Consider the following 12,866-nt stretch of genomic DNA (forward strand, 5'->3'; position numbering starts at 1 on the left):
TCGGTCCGGGTTTCTTGGAACGGTGAAGAAGTGCCCACCCCGCGCGCGCTTGTTTTAGTTAAGTGGGGGAGTTTTGCAGAAACTTGGGAGAAAAGTCCCCCCCCCATACACACACACTTCGTTTCTCTGTATGTGTGTCTTCTCCACCCCCCTCCCTCCCCTGAGCTCCAGCGTCTGTGCTGTGAATATAGTGACAGCAGCGGTAGCAGCAGCAGCAGCAGCAGCAGCGAGGAAGGAGCGGAAGACATTAGAGTCCGCGGTGCCCCAAAATGAGAGAAAATTAATGAAAATTCAGCGGTGTCGCCGAATCGGACACATTTTGCGCAGAAACGTTGCTAGGGGATTGCTCTTCCCGGACGGAGTCCCGGGGTGCCCGCTGATGAAGCTTTAGGGGGATCTGGAGTCACTTTGGGACATCCAGCGCCCTTCTCCCTCTTTTCATTGGACAAAAGTTTTTTTTTTTTGGCTCCCCCCCCCCCCCGCAGCATAAAGAAACGAATTTGCCTCCTTTTTGACTTCGGCAGATGCGGAGGCTTTCTTTTCCTTTCTCGTGTGGGTTTGGAAGAGAAGCTTAGGAAGGCGAGCAAGGTTGAGGGTGGGCAGCATTGGGGAGCGGGGTTCGTTAACTGAAAGCAGGAGAGATCCGGAGAGAGAGCAGGGACAGCTTGTTGTCAGTATCATAAACAACCAAAATGGAGGGAGAATTGAGGCATATAACAAAATTAAAAATAGCTCGAAAATTCCTAAAAAAAATCCCCAAGGCGCCCGAGCTTCCGAATTGGCCCCTAAAAGATCACTCTGAACCCGCACACCTTCGTGTTGAGTTTTTAATACTCTCGGAGAGCAAGGAGTTAAAATTGATGCCTATTTTTGTTGTTGATGAGCGCTTTAGAAAGGCAAAAGCCCTTTTACAGCTCATTCCCGACACTGCGAGAACGTGAAAAACCCCTTTCTTCCTTGAATGGTGGCGGGAGGTGGGAATGCACGAGCTGCACAGCTTTGGGGCAATGTGGAGCTGATTGTGAAGAAGGTAACTGCTACATTTGCCAAACTTTGTACCTTCCTTTTCTTTGTCTGGGTGGTGGTGGTAGAAGCACAGATGGAAGAAAGGGGAGGTGGCGCGAAATGAATTACCTCGAGATTGCCTTCCCCAGTTAAGATGTAATGCAGTGTAAAAAAGTAAACCTGGCCTGTCTATGGAATATCTTTAGGCTGATTATGGATCTCAAGTGTTTGGGGTTCCTCTTTGTAAAGTGCATTCTGTTTGTACAATACAGAGTTACAGCAGCGTGCCTTAGAGTGAACTGGCAGAAAATACATGCAATGAGGTTCTGGGAAAGAATCAGTGACTTAAGTCTAGCATACTTAATTCACTTGGTTTGTATTTTACAAAGCATGCAATCTATAATTTTCTCCAGATAAGAACGATGTATTCTTTGCATCATATTAAAGTTGATGTGAAAGTGCTGCTGATGTTGGTTTCCACGTGGGATCAGAGACAGCAGGGTATCTTAAAGAGACAGCTCCTCTTTTAGCTATCCTCACCTATGTCAGAGCTCTAGCTAAAGCAAAGCAGTTGTCCTGTATTTGCTAAAATGTAAAGCCATAAATCAAACTCAGAATGGAGACTATGACCCATTAAGGTGACAGAATTGCACTACTTCCAGTGTTATTTCTATAGCTGTTGATTGGATGTAAGTATTTACATGCTGTGATGCCATAAGCTGTATTGTACAGTGGCTGAATTTAAATTAAATTGTGCTTTGGAAATTGATTTTGTAAAGTTACGTGTAGAAACTGAAATAGTTTCTGCAAGTTATAGCATTATAATTTCTTAGAATAACAAAGTTTCCTTTGAATTAACATACATTCAATCAAAGGCATGAGGGAGCTGATAATTAGACAATATTGGGAGGATATCAGTTGAAATGAAGTAAAAGTATGTCTTTTTATGATATTCAAACCTGGTCAAAATATATGGCTAGAGCAAATAGGGGACCCAATCTGTGTGAAATTTTTACATATGCTTATGATATCTCTCTTGTTTTCATTGAAATACAGTATAAAGTGAAAGCAGGTCACATTTTTAGAATCTGTGGTTAATACTCACCTAATAATTTGAAGTACCAGTGCCTGTCTTTTAAGTGAATAATGGTAATCTTTGTGATATAGAATTCACCATACTTGTTTTAAAAGCTTATAGCAATATACCTGAAAAATATTGTAACAGCTCTCAGCTTTGTCATGAACACATATCTAAAATACTTGCTTTTACACGGTATAGATTATAAAGTGAATTCAGATAAGTATTCTACCCAAAAGGGTGAACTGAATGTTGAGATTAAAGTAATCAGTGTTTATTTTGTGTACCTGAACATCTGTTTTAGTGTGTCTTTTATGTGAGCAACTGAAAGATTATAACCTTGTGATCATACATGTCTTGTCACTTCCTTGGGTGTATCCAATAAATGTATTGACTGTGAACAATCCTGTGGCTTAATACCTTTGCACACCAAATTTTCCAGTTATCTCTTTTAAAAAAAATAATTGCAATTATTTTTAAAGAATATATTAATTCATTTGGGAAGGGATTAATTTATTTTTATGAAGATGCTGTATAAACTCTTTTGCTGAAGATTTACCTATTTTTGCTATATGATCTAATATTTCTAATACAATAAAAAGAACTTTAAGAAAAACAAACTTTCAAATAACTGATGCACACCACGGGTTTAAGAATGTCACTTGAGTGACTGGGGTTTGTAGTACATAAGCAATTTTGAATTACCAAGTAAAGTCACTACGTTCATAAATATATGTAGGAAAATAAATAGGAAATAGACATGTAGTCTTCCACTCTTACCCTAAATACATGAAACACTATGACATTTGTGGACCATGAATAGACATTTTCAACATTGGCATTAACCTTAATGCTGAGTTTTGAGCATGAATCTTGATTTTTCTACAATTCACATTAAATTGTATTTCCCAGAAGAACAAATAAAATTTATCTACCTTTCATAATATAAATTATCTAAAATAGATTTACAGAACTAGTATTTGAGTATAGTTTTATGTGATATACTGAAATGATAAATTCATTGTTAAAAATGAATTGTTCTGAAAAATACAATCTGAATTTTATTTTCTTGCTTTTTATGAATGTTCTCCATTTATGGAAAAGTTTAATGAAGTTAAATTAGACTGTGTTGTTTAGCCCTAAATATATTTAAAGCTAAAAGATTGAGAAAAGTATTTGTTTCTAGAATATATTTTATTTCCTGGCTTTTTTTTTTTTTAACAACAGATTAATTTCTAGATTCTTTTAATTATTCAAAATCTTTAATCTTTTAAAAATTGGATAGACCTCCAAGAATATAGATCTTTTATTACTGAGAACATACAATTCTTTTTAAAAAGTTAAAACAATGTTTTAAGAAGTTACATTGATTATAAAATTCTTGAATTAATATAAAATCCCACCTATTATGCTATAATGTTAGAAATTTCATAGTTCTTCAGTGTATTTTATTCTGCATGCTACTTTATAATTCAACCTTGTTTCATAAAATCTTTTAAATTTTAGTTTAAATTCAATTATGATATTCAACCTCTTACTAATATTTTATCAAATGGTTTCTTTCCACAGTAATTTTACTCTTTTAATATAGAGGTTTAAGTTGCTCAGTTTAATGCATTATCTCAGTCATTTATGTAAATTTGTTTTACACTTAGAAAAGTTTTTGAAAGCGGCTTTAAATTATGTACTTTACACTTAGAGATTATCATTTGTATCTGATAAGTTTAATTGTAATGGTTTTCACACGTTAAACTTTAAAGGGATACTGAATAATTAATTATGTGTTAAGGTTTATATCCAAATCTTCAGTGAGTTACACTAAAATGGCAAAATGTCTTAAGTGATGACAATATCCTTCTGAAAGTAGATAGGATTAATAATTCCAGTAGATTTCAGCGAAGGATTTAGTAAATATCTGAATGACATGCTGATCACCTTTAACCAATTACTGTTTAAAAAGTGTTAGAACTATGAGAATAAATGAAATTTGCAAATATATTTCGTACTTGTCTGACATAGAATTTGTTTAAAGATTTACATGACAGACAGCTACTGCTTTATGTAAGATTCAAGAAACAAAAAAAGTCTACATTTAAAGAAAGCAAAAAGCTGTTATAAAATAGTTTTTCTTTCTTTGCAATAATGCAGATTTTTTCAGATAAACAGAAGAGTGTTTTTCCGAAAAACAGTAAAACTGATTTGTCTTAGTTTTATGCATATTTAGTTGCTAATGAATAGCCCAATTATATGTATAATGAACTCATGTAATCTGAACATGTGTCTGTCCTATAACTGCACAACAATTAGATTACTAAAACCACAGTACTAAGGTAACCATGGTATAAGTTAGTACTTTCAAATAATGGTGTAAATTTTTATCTTCAAACAACTAGTATGAATATATAGGTTAAAAATTACAATTCTTATCTATTTTAACAATTGCTTAATCCTGTATTTTACTGCAAAAATACTTTATCAGAATGTAAATGTGAATGTGAATGTGTAGAATTTGGGCAGCTTTTTCATACTTTGTAGAAATTATAAAACTGAGTACTATAAGTGGAAAAAGGTTTTATTAAAATTAAAAAGCTTTCTTAATCTGTTCCAAATGAACTTCTTACCATGAAATTGTGTGTATTTGTATATTTTTGCCTAGACAACTAAATACCCAAACAATTAAGAGATATAATTTAAAATGTGACATCTGTTGTAATTTTTCAAAACAAAAATCGGAAGCAAGATATATATGAATGAGAATCTACTTCATTTCATATCTCTCTGAAAGGTTAGGGATATGCTGTTCTATTGGAGCTAAATGAACCAAGAGACTAAGGAAAAAAAGAAATAGGACCGTGAAAAAAGATAATGGAAACATACTTTGAAGGGGGAAAATGAAAAAACGAAAAGAAAACATGTTTCAAAAAGCTATTGTAATCACAGTTGTTTTGTGTCCAATATCCCTGGAAATCAGATTAGAAGTATTTAGCAGACATTACTTTTTAGGCAGTTGTCAGCTAAAATTAATTTTTAAAAGGCTAATATGATTCATGTAATGATGGGATAAACTGGATCACTTTCCATTTTAATAGATCTTTTTGTATTTTTCATCTCTTTTGAGAAGTTGAAAAAGTTATCTTTTTTATGTTACATTATATGGATATACATGTTATATCTGTTAAATTCAGAATGCTGTTGTAAAAACAATTTAAAATAAAATATCAGCACAACAATTGATGACTAAGAGATGAGTTGTAATTTGTTGAAAAAAGATATTTAGATGAAAATAATCGTAGAAATAGAATCGGTAAATACTGTTTCAGTCTAATGTTCCATTATGCAACTCAAATTACATTGAATTAATGGTCCTGTAAATGTATAATACTTCTGTATTGGATTAGGAATACTGTGATTTTTCCCATAGATGTTAAAATTATATTGCTAGTCTTATGTACTGTTTATTCTGAAGTTAAAATATATACAACATATATTTTCTTCCTGTCTTACATCCTCCTAAGTGTATGAAATACTTGTAGAACTATTTATCATGAATGACATTTCAAATGTGGAAGTTACATACAAGTCTCTCCAAACACTGTTCTAGTGCAATTTTTTCTTACTAAGGAATATTTCCTTGTTGTGTATGCTTGCTTGCTTACTGATGCCTGCTTCTTACTAGTTAATTTAGTTTCTCAATGATTGATTTTCTCATTTTAGTTTTTCCAGTTTCTTAGATAAAATGATTTTCTTTAATAATCTTATACAAAACATGTTGAAATAATCTAACCTACAGTGTAAGGTATATAAAGTGTATTATACACAGTATTTTAGATTTGCTCAAAAGTGAGCAAAGTTAAAATACTGTGCATAACACTGTTTATATGTATGCTTAAAAGGAAGATTCTGGGAAATATTTGTAATGGAATAATTTTTATTTTCTTTCATAAAAAATAGTCTGTAATAGATTAAATCAGTTTGCAGTGGTTTTAATATGGTACAAAATGGGAAGTTCCTTAATTATCATAAGGTTTCAGGGAATATTAATACAAATTCTAGTTTTAAAAAATGATAGACATTTCTTTGGTATTGTAATAAAGTTACAACTGCATTTGAAGAGAAGCCTATATTTCAGTATCCATGATTTCATTATACCAGAAGTTGTTTTTAATAACAAGAAGTTGAAATTGGAAGCAAACCATAAACCACAGCAAAATGGGGACCAATTCTGAGACTTAACTATCTGACGAACTGGATCTACATCTTGTTCATTTTGCGTATATAAAAAATACATTTAGTAAAATTTATGTGTTTATATATATGAAACTAGTTCTAAAACAGTCCATGGTTTTAACCTGTTTTCTTTACTTTTGGATTTTGTGATACAGTAAATTAATAAATTGAGAACAAAATAATTTTATGTTATCTTGTACATTAACTGTCCACATTAGCTGTGGACAAAAAAAAAGCTTTGAGTTACAATTAATGAAAGTCTATGCCCAGAAAATATTTGAGTTTTTAAAGGGCCACAAGATTACTTAAATATTGCACTGTGTGATTTACTTAGTTTTCTTTTATTTCTAGATAAATAAGTGTTTAAAAAATACTCAAAACCATAAAGTTTGCTTAGTTCATTTATAACTTTTTCTTATTTATGTATGATGGCTAGTTTTCATATTTACCAAAGTGGTTGAAACCTGCTAAGTTAAAAAAATTATTAAAGTTTTAGGAAACTCATCTCTATCCAGGAAATTAAAGTAATCTTTCAACCATCATATACATTATATATTGCTTTGATCTGAGATGCACAAACAAGTGCAATTTCATATCATTCTAGCTTTTAAGTAAAGTTAAAGTTCTAGTTTTTTAAGTTAAGCTCTTAGATCTTGTGTCTTAATTAAAGAATTAAATGTAATTGAGAAATGAGTCCAGTGAGTTGAATCCCAAATTTCCTTGATTTTTTTAAAATGTCAAAGCATTTTTCTTTACTCTGCAGTCTTTGTGCCTTTTAACAACTGAGAAGATAGTGTGGTAAACTGCAAAAATAATGAATGGGCAAAATAGAGTTAGGTAAAGTTAATACAGTACTATACTAAAATCTAAATTCCATTTTAAAGTTTTGCATTTTTGTAATATTAATGTCAAATCAAATGTGAAACAGACATTCCCTGAAAGCTTTTATAACTGATGTGTTTATTAGTTTTAATGCAGAAAAACAGAATAATTGTATTTCTGAAAATATATACTGATATCATTTATAAAACTATAAATTGGTAATTTCTTTCAAAAACTTTTATTTTGATCACATGACCATAGGAATGTTGCAACAGTTGTAAATGTGAAAACCAGTCATGAGTCATTTTTTTCAGTTCTGTTATAACTTTGAATGGTCACTAAACGAATAGTTGTAAGTCCCGGACAACCAGCACTTCCACAGAGAATGCTACTTCCAAAAGAATTCTCAGCCTGAGGATCTGGACCTTTTCCCTGATAAATGACTATCAAGTATGAGAAGTTTAATATGAATGACAGTAAAATAAACATTTGCAATATAGTTGAAGAATTGTTGGTGTCCAAAAAATCCTATGATTGTTTCAAATAAATATTATTTAAGAATTTATATAGTATGTGATAATATTGTAATTTTAATCTCTGTTTCATTGCTTGGAAGAATTTTATTTAAATTATTCATAAACATTGCTGTAATGATAATATGAAAGGAAAGGGAATTTATAATTTTAACACCTGCAAAAGTATTGGGGTTCACTAGATATTCTAGTTTGAGGTAGTTAGCTGTTATAGCAAGACTGTTTCCACTTGCAGCAATTTTTTTTCTATATACAAGTGCATAATCTACAGAAATGAAAACGAAGAGTTAATTTGAGGAACATAATCTTACTTATCAGTGGCTAATGGAATAGCTGGTTTAGGCAATCCTCCTCATCCCATCTTAGTACAGGCCTCTAAGAGTACTTGGAAGAAAGCTCCAAGATAAATGATATCTACCCACTAATAAAGATTATACGAGATATCACTGTATGGTAATAGAATAATTAGGATACAGGTTTTTTTAAAGCCTTAACATTGAGGTGGGAAATATTTTTAATAGGGTTTTCATTAGGACTTGTCTTCTCAATTGTAATCCATAGCCTCAAAAGGATCTTTTAAAAAATGTTGCTGTTAGATATGCAATTTTACATGTTCAATGAACCCAAAATTGGAGGATGGAGATATTTTTTTAGTAACAAGAGTGAATATGTGAACTCAAGCATTACAATTTACTCTATGTTGAAGAATCATTTATGTCCTTTGCACAACAGTTATGCAAGAGTATGGAAATTTAGAATTCAAGCTATGTATATATAAATTTCAAAATGTGTTTTCAGAATTCAATTAGTTTACATCTCTTTAAGAAAGAAGAAAAAACGGGCTTTCTTCAACAATGTTTGTTTTATAAAACAATAACAAAGCATGTTATTGTCTTTAATTTAAATATTAGAAGATAAAAAATTACAATGAAACTTCAGTTTACCAAAACTATGCAACAGACTGTGTGTGAAATACATCAATTTTGATTATTTGTAATTTGTGTAATAAAAATATATAAAACACACAGATAATAAATGTTCTAAAATTTTATGAGCATGTGAATAGTGGGGATCCTATGTTCCAATTAGTCAACTAAAATGAAAATTATTAATAATGTGATCATTATCTTCGAAGTCCTAGTGACTTGAAAAACAAAGACCTTTCCTGAAAGGATGAACAAGCCATGTGCTTTGGAAGAATCATACAACTCTTATGTGAAGTCAGAGTACTGTTGCCTGTGCACACACATTAATACAACTGGAACATTTTTTAATCAGCTACACAAGCCTTCCAAACATACAGCTGTGCCATGATTTTATGCAAAGCAAGTGCTTTCCATAACTTTATTTTATTGTAATATAAAATTACTAGTAATATAATATAGTAATATTACAGACTAACTGTTCAGTGTGGTGGTAATCGCTCTGAAGTTATCAAAAGTAATACAGAGGAATAGGAGCCTTTGAGCAAACTATAAAAATAGTTTTTGCTTAGTCCAGATAATGTTTTAAACTGTTTATTTTTAGTTATAAAAATAATCTACCCACAATATATAGACAACACTACAACAATCAGTGCAAGTTCTGTCCCTAGTATTGTTAGCCATTCCTTTATCTTTTACATACAGTTTGCATTGCTGCCTAGGATGGAGTGGATAATCAAATTCATTTTTTTATTTATCCAATTTACATAACTGCCCAAACGCAATTCTGGACAACACACAACAAATGGGTAAAACCACATATAAAAACTACAGATATAAAAGAGATTAAAATCACGTTAATAGTAGATTTTATATGAGGTACATCCCTAGGCAAAGAGGAAATTAAAAATAGCCACCTCAGTGATTGAGCATCAGCTGAGGAGTAGAAGCAGGACCAAAAGTGGGTAGAATTTTAGGATTATAGTCTAGCTTTTTCCTTATGGCAGCCCAGTCGTCTTGTGACAAATGCCTTAAATACATATGAATAGTAACTTCCAACAGAATAGTGTGAAGATCAGGATAATTTGTAGTCCTCTAGAAAAACATGTGTTTCTTGGTTTGGATAAAAAAAAATCCTAAAATCTGGAATGAAACAACAGGCAGAAGCCACTTCTGTGTGTCTGCAATATATTGGAATGTTTCTCAATAATGAATCTGCCATAGCTGAAAAAGATGTATAAATTAAACAATTTTTTATCCAGTACAGAAATACAGCATGTTTCCCTCCCCCCCAAGTCTATTGTAATAAATTATAGTCATTAAAGATCTTTTAATAAGCCACTGAACAATTCCACCTGCATGGTTGGATGCCTTTTGGTTGTTTAAATTAGCTGCAGAAAATTTTTTAGTTTTGCTGCCGACTAAAAATATAGCTTTGGGAGAAATTGCTTTAGCAGAATGTTTGCTTTAGGAAAATTAATGCTTCTTTAAAAACTCTCAGGTTTCAAAAGCTCTCCCATTCTCACTTTGTACATTGATAGATATTACAAACACCATGACTTTCCAGAATAATATCAAAAGAATGTGCCCTATAAGGATTACTGCTATTGGTTAAGGAAATAAGAAACACACCACAATATTGTTACTTTCGTAAGAATGTGTCTGAACAAGTTATAGGTGGTTCTTCCATCTTTCTTAAGCACAAACCAGACAAACTATTTTAGCATGATATGTGAATCCAGGCAAAGGGTCCTCTACACTACAGTTCCAGCGCTTTGATTGATATTCAGGATGACTGGAAAGATGAGAATGTCTTTTTCAACTTGGATGGATTGAGGAAGAGAGACTGCAGGCTGGAAGTGGAAACCCGAAGCTTGCATCCACCCATGGCCCAGAAGTGTTTGGAGCTAGATAGTTGTCTAGCCAACTATCTATCTATGTCCTAGACAGCCAAGTAATGCTTCTTGCAAACTAGTTTGCAAAATGACTAAGCATATTGTCTGAACATTAGATTATGTTACCTATAAGACACTTTAAACTGTTCAACTCTAAGTCATGAATACATATTAAAGTTTGCAGGAGACCAGAAATACTTTTTATTCAGACAATACCCATAAATAATTAGCAAGCTAGAGACATCATTGTTCTTGTCACATGCAGCAGAAGTATATATTCTTATAGTGAGATGTGATAATGTAATGAATATTTTACAGTTTCTTTTGATTATTCTCAAAGACTGGATTCACGCATCATGCTAAGTTATAATAGGGAGGATGTTTGGTCATTTTGCTTAGCATATTATGTGATTCCAGTAATCAAGTTGACTTGCTAAAAATTATCATAAATGAATGATACTAACATTTTAGAAATTCTGCATACCATGAAATTAAATTTGATGACAGTAAGGTTTTCATAATTGTGAAAACTAATTGCTGCATCATTAATACTATCAAATAGATTATAATTAACAGACATCATAAAAATTGTTAGAACTCATACATGGACATAGAATTATTGATTCCAATACATCAAATAGATGTATTAAATATATGAAGATTTGTCCTTATCTGTCCTTAGTTATGACAACTATATCTGTCATTGTGAATTTATATGAAGTCCTATTGTTTTAGAGAATTATTTTGTTTTCTTCTAGCTTTCCCTTTCCTGGGCACCAAGTTCTACATATTCCAATAATAGTAAGATGCAGAATATATAGAAAGTTTTACTTGAGATAGTTATCATTGGAGATACTTTTTTAATACATGGAAAAGATAACATTGACTGAGCTTGCGTGTCACCATACCATTATTTTGAAACCAGTACCTTAAGCTTCGATATATTGCTTGAGTGATATATCATGTTTGTTCATTTTTCATGCTTCTACAGTATGTTTTAACGAGAATTTCCAGAAGCAGCCTAGGGAAGAACTTTGGTGTTGCATCGAAAATTGAAGACCATAGAGGACACTCTCATTATCACAGGCTTCTTTCAGTAAAGTAATTTATGTGTCATGTGGGAGGGTGGTGGAGGAAAGATAGTAGTTGTAATGTTACTTGATTTGTTATGTATGGTTTGGTGTAGTTTGTTAACCTAACCTGCAGAGAAAAGAGATTGAGGCTGACAGACCAAAACATTTGCAGAGGTATAGAACTTAATTGTAAGCAGGCATAATACAAAGTAAAATGCAGTGTACAGCATGTGAAAGTTGTACTGAATATCAGAGCTTAAAATGAGTATGCTTTTTCATGCAGTAATACATTTCTAGGCACTTGTTTCTTCAATCAAACTTTTTGTATTCCTGAAATAACTTTTTTTTCTAACCATGGATGTACATATATCTTTTCCTAAACAAATGCATCTAAACCTGCAGTTCATATACATAATCCCATATCTGTCAGATGAAAAGTGACTATTATTTAATGGTCATGAATGCAGCCCTGGAAACATGGATCTGGTTCACTGTTAACACTTACTATATACCATGAAATAACTTTTTGAAAACACTGTCCTATATTTTCTTGTCTTGTCCAATGCAGTCCTGGACCTTGGGGATTTTTTATCAGTTAGTTCAAGTTTGTATTTCCAAGTTTGATTTTTAGATTAATGGTGTTTTGCATGGCAATATTTCATGCACTGAGTTGTGATCATACATATATCTGTTGCTATATAATGTTTTTCTAGTTTTAAGATGCTTTGATATGAAGAGTTTACATGGTTGGTTTATTCAGCTACTTTCCTGAAAATTGTTTAAATAGAAAGGCAAATTATTCCTAAAATAAAGGTACCATATAGGCTGCCATAACAGAAACTCATAACAAATTGTGTTAAATATTTGTCTTGGATCATATGATGTCTAGCTCTTTCTTTTTCTTTCTTTTTTTCAGATCAGCAAAAATGGGAAGCAGTAGATTCTGGTTTACTTCTAGAAATGTCAGTGGAACTGGTTAAGACCAAAATCTGAAGGTTTATCTTCGTTGCCCATCACCAGGTGTGCACTGACAGAGGCTACCATAAAACTATTTTGAGTATGAACATCTTTTAAAATGGTATAATATATATATATATGAAAGTATTGTTTTGTAATATAATTTTAAATGGTAATTTATACTGTATCATTCATTCTACAGTTGTGAAAGAACGAATGTGAATAATGTGTACTGAAGCTGAAAATAGACATTGCTCAAATTTTTTTCAGCTGGTCTTTGAGAAGTGTAATATTTGAGCAACAATATTAAATACTGTCTACATTGCTCAGCCTGTACATCCACAATTGAATTA

This window comes from Pituophis catenifer, unplaced genomic scaffold (genome assembly GCF_029215685.1).
Source record: "Pituophis catenifer annectens isolate HBS135680 unplaced genomic scaffold, rPitCat1.0.hap2 SCAF_3, whole genome shotgun sequence".
Lineage (NCBI taxonomy): Eukaryota > Metazoa > Chordata > Lepidosauria > Squamata > Colubridae > Pituophis > Pituophis catenifer.